This window comes from Malus domestica, chromosome 05, assembly GCF_042453785.1.
Source record: "Malus domestica chromosome 05, GDT2T_hap1".
In the NCBI taxonomy this organism is placed as follows: domain Eukaryota; kingdom Viridiplantae; phylum Streptophyta; class Magnoliopsida; order Rosales; family Rosaceae; genus Malus; species Malus domestica.
In genome coordinates this window covers 38,010,444-38,015,629 of record NC_091665.1, presented here as the reverse complement: position 1 = coordinate 38,015,629, position 5,186 = coordinate 38,010,444, and the positions used below count along the sequence as shown (strand labels likewise).

Genomic DNA, 5,186 nt, shown 5'->3' with positions numbered 1-5,186 from the left:
CAATTTTACACCCGGAAACATGAACCACACAGAATCACAACTGATCTAACAATGAGAAAGTATATAAGACGAAACACTAACAGAAGGCTAAAACACTCTTTTAATTGATCTAACAATAGGCTAATAGGATTAACTAAAGCATTAGAGACTGCAACAATGAGAGTCTGAAGATTAAAGTTATTGTTGAATATCCTTGAAAAACATTTTCAGTAAATCTGTTGAGAAAAATATAGAAACTTAGGATGCTATGCAATTCCATCATCCAGGATAGCACATATTTACCTGCAATCCAACCTTAAGCCAACATTTTTCTATCTATAGCATCCATCATCATACCTAACACATTTCTCAGTAGGGGCACATGAACAATCATAATTGAGATTTCATAAGTTTATTTTTTGTTAACTATAATGAAATTTATAAAACAATTTTAGCAAAACTCGAGTCTAGATAATGGAGTTTTGTTCCAGTTTAAAAAATATTGACTTGTGTTCTAAACAACATAATGCATTCACATTTCAATTGTCAAAGGGCATCATAATAATCCCCGATTAAAGATATTAAAAATCAGAACTTCTTCTCCAAGTTTTCATTCAGTTTATTTCACTTGTCCATCAGAATTTTTTTCAAAGAATGATCAAATAAAGACAATAGCATGCCAAAGATTAAAAATCCTCATTTCAAACTTTGCTAATGCATAGCTATGTTTGGTTTTCTTCTCCAGAGACCAGACTGAGAGAGGAGTCAAGTTCTCTAGTACACCATAAATCTCCCGTTCGAGAAACCACCACCACCTCACTTGCCACTCCCTCGATGCACCAACTTGCCACCACCCTCATGTCTCACTCCCTCTCTATTACTCTCCCTATTTCCCTCACCTCTCTCTCTCTCTCTCTCTCTCTCTCTCTCTCTCTCTCTCGATACTGTTGCTCTGCACAGAAATAGCAAGGCGACGACCGTCGCCATTTTTCACGGAGAACTACGGCACCACGAAACCACCACCATTAATCTCGCCACCTACGTAACTTTTACCATCCCCGAACCAACCCTCTGCAAACTGCCCTTATCCCTTCTAATTTCAATTCTTGTGTTTCTTGTATGGTAACCATTTCTTGCACACTCAAATATTTATATACCAACTGAGAATAACAATATAAATCCCACACTTGAAAAATTCACCAAAAAAGCGACATTAACCACCATAGTTTAAGAATCCAAATCCCAAATTTCAATCTAGTTAATTAAATTACAGAGGATTCTATCTACCTCGTGAAAACAAATATGTTCAGTTAAAGAAATTCCCTAATCACTGCATCTTAAACTACTTCTTAACTATGTCAGCCATACCAATCTAATAAAAAATCCATGTTCAATCAATTCTTATTAATTCCAACTCCAAGTATTTCAGCATCTAGATTATAGAAAATCACAACAAAACAAAACTCAGAACACCCAGATTCCAATCTTGGTGCTAAAGCACACTTTGTTAACCTCACCTTCATCAAGTCCATGATTCCTGCCATGAGATCTTTCTCTCTATCCAGACTTGGCTTCAGCTACAAGATCAAAATAACAAAGCATTCAGTTCCTTTTCTATACTCATAAAATTAAAAATTGAAATATGTTATAATTGACTCGGAATCTTCACATGTATTATGAAAGCATATAAACAGATACATTTGAAAACTTATAACTCTACCTACTAAATTTGAAAAGTAGCTAATTAAGATCAAGTTCTAGGCATCCAGTGAGCCTTCTAGGGAAAGATGGCCCCATGGACTTAGACTTTGAAAACTGAGGCTTGTTTTGCCTTGTAATTGTATAATCAGTAGCATCCTTATGGATTGCAATTGTATGATCAGTAGTATCCTAATGGATTCCCAGATTAATCCTCAAAATTTTGTTCCCATCTGTTAGCTTATGCACCTGGGATAAAAGCCACTCAATTGTTTCACTATTCTCCTTGTTTCTCCTTATCAACTCAGCCTGGTGCTGCATATTTTCGTCAATGAGCTCCGAGATCTTTTCGTGCAACATTTTATCTTTTTCAACCACATTACCATCACATTCTACACCATGATCAATATTCTCATCTTCCATATATTTTTTGAAAGTACACAAACCAACCTTTTTTAGGACATACCAGCATTTGTTTGTTTTGATGGCTCTGATTTTGGTTTCCATTTTCTCTTTTGTGGTGGTCTGGTCAAGATGCACTCCAAAACACTAATTTGAGTGCCTACACAGATGAACATTGCGTAAAAATCATAAAAAAAAAAAAAAATCCAAAACAGCAGCAGAGATAAAAAAAATGATAATAATTCTAAAAAAAATTAAATCAAAAGCTAAGACTAACTCACATGAAGCTCTGTAAGTTGATTTTTGGGCAAAAAAAATTCTATCAATGCATTCTCATACAAAAATTTCTTTAAATACTGATTTAATGCAGTCGAGGAGCTAAATGCTTAAATCAGAAAAATTTCATCAACCAGATACTCCTATAATGCAGTGCAGCAAACTGTTTCTTGAACCTTGACGTATATCACTATAAAACTATCCCAAATATATCTCAGAGATTGCAGAAATTCAGACTATCAATAATGAGACAGCCGGAATGTTTTACCCTAATCTTCTTAGGATTTTAACTAAACAACTTGCTCCTGTAACAGCTATATTAAAGCATAAATATTCATGAACACTCATCACCAATAGCAAAAAGGCACAAAGTATTTTTACAGAAATCTAAAGATCCCTTTTATGCCCCAAACCCAGGTCTGTCCTCTCTTTGCCTTCCTCCTTCAGGGCATAATTAAAGATACCCACCAACAATATAACAAAAAAAATTGCAGTGAGATTTTAAAATACCAACTTTATTTGATATTGCAATGAAATATAACAAAAAGTAAAATAAAAACAAAATGTACAAAATTCATTATTTTTGTAAATTAGTAGTGGAATAACAGAAGAAGCCAAACCCAGAAAAATTAAAAACACAGAATCACAGTAGAAGAAACACACCATTTTAGATCCTTTTATCCTCTTCGAAGATCGATCGATTCCATAGAGAGAGAGAGAGAGGAGGAGGAGGGAGACGAAGAAGGGGAGAGGAGGTAGACGGAGGCGAGAAGAGGAAAACGACGGAGGCGGTTTACCGGAAGCATGTCTTGTCTTGTGTTGCTAGTCAATAAGTCAGTGTAATCCTCACAAAATCGCTCACTCCATCGGGTCAGTGACAACCTCCCCCAATTTTCTCCCTCTCAATCTTTCAATCACCGACAGCTACCCATTAATTTAGGCTTCTATTGGCAACCCCACTTAGTGGGAAAAGGCTTTGTTGTTGTTGTTGTTGTTGGCAATTTTGACACATCCCTCAATCCCGACACCAACCCTTGATTTGAGGAGAAAAAAAAATCAACCATAACCCCTTTTTATGGCAACCTCACTCCTCCCTCTCCATTCCCCTCCCTGCCATCCCCCACCTATCTCCCTCTCTTTGTCTCTGCAGCCCATGCTTTTTGGCAATGGCAGGAATGTAAATAATACAAAATCGAGGGTCCAACGCATGTTGATATGTCATCGTGATTTCCAATTGAACCATGAATTCCAGAATGTAAATCATACCTTGAGTATAAGAAAACCCAGAAAAGGAAAATTAAATCCCTCACAAATGGTGCAAGAAAATATGAGAAACCTATATTAGTCCCAACGGTGAGAGTTTTCATCAAAGAAGTAGACAATCCACATGCTAAATCACCAATCAAACATGAAGATGATCACAAAGAAGAAATCCCTAAAACCAATATTTTATTAGAGTTTAAAATCGAAATTAAGCCAAAACGAAACCTACACTACCCAAATTAAGCTAAAAATTCACTAACCCAACAAAAAGGCAAAGAAAATCACCTCTAGATGACTGCCATTGATTCAATGCAAAGAGAGCTTAAGCTGCTTAATATTGTTCTGAAATTAGAGAGAGGGTGTGAGAGATCATGAGAGGACGGAGGGGCGAATGGCAGAGTGAGATTCAGCGCGTCTCTTCTCTGCATATAAAAGATGCCGCACAATTATGCAACTTACTCCGTAGACTTATTTATAAACATCACAGTTATAAATTCTGAAACTGATATAAATTGAACAGACAATACACAAAGCATAAACAAATTCAGCAAATGAACACCAAAACTTACCAAACTCATGTGCTTGCTTGAAGCTGTTTTTGATCATTTTTCTACAATCTACTGCATAAAAAGGACCAAACTATAACGGCAAACTATATATATAATTTGCTGTAATACCCCAAAAAATTAAATTAAATTAACATTTGAGTGGAAGCCACGACCAAAGTGGTAAAATTCAAGAAAACATCAAAATCCCAAAAAAAAAAAACAAATTCTTTCAGAAAAAATCAAAGAAATTTACTCAGGTAATCAATCAATTATGTACCTAATTCCCCAGATGTCTTGAATAAATATAACACTCCAAGATAAATTAACTACCCAATATTAATTTTTCCTGTTTCTTTCTTCTTATTCTCGAGAAAGAAACAAACCCAAAAACAAATAATTGAAGAAAACATACAGAAAATATTGGGGAGGAGTAACATACAATCTGCTGAGTTCTTCTTCGCTTTGTAGATAAGGGATGGTGGCTTCTCATCGAGTTCATGTATGTATTGCCTGGAGTGAGATGGTGAGCGGGCGTGAGAGAATAGGGTAGTGAGAGAGAGAGTCGGGAGAGAAAAAGAGGGAAAGAAATGGGGATGGAAACAGTCGAAATGTAGTCGAAGCAGAGCAATCCACGATGACTGATGCGTGGGCGCTTTTAAACTATGCAAAAGCGGTGGTAATTTTGTAAATAAATCGAAATTTTCAATTTGCAGTGAAGGGATGATGGTAATTTTGTAAATAACTCCAAATCCACTCCAAGTTACTATTCATTTGTACAGTGCAATTGAAAAGCCTTCTTTAGACTAAAGTGACTAGAAAATAGGCTCGCGCGTTGCAGCAGGACCTGAATAAATTCAATGCAATCATGAATGAATAGAGGGACAAAAAACGCAACCAATAAGCATTTAGACAATGTTTTAGATAAAAATTTGAAGCGATAGTCGATAAAGAAAATACAAAACATTTTTTTATGAGTTAATGATTCTTGCGGGTTCAATATAAACATCCATGAATTAAACT

The 5,186-nt window shown here is 35.7% G+C and overlaps 1 long non-coding RNA gene across 2 annotated transcripts; it reads right to left on the bottom strand.

Annotated features, from left to right (window-relative positions):
* Positions 1–1,352: 1,352 nt before the first annotated feature.
* On the bottom strand, positions 1,353–4,722 carry LOC108170140 (uncharacterized). 2 transcript variants are annotated; one of them, XR_011581061.1, is made up of 5 exons: positions 4,606–4,722; positions 4,188–4,235; positions 3,904–4,040; positions 2,144–2,239; positions 1,353–1,556 (listed from the first exon to the last, which is right to left on the bottom strand). It is a non-coding gene; the product is annotated as an uncharacterized lncRNA (long non-coding RNA). The 2 variants fall into 2 exon arrangements; XR_003771126.2 differs by having other exon boundaries at positions 4,188–4,238; positions 4,606–4,710.
* Positions 4,723–5,186: the final 464 nt, after the last annotated feature.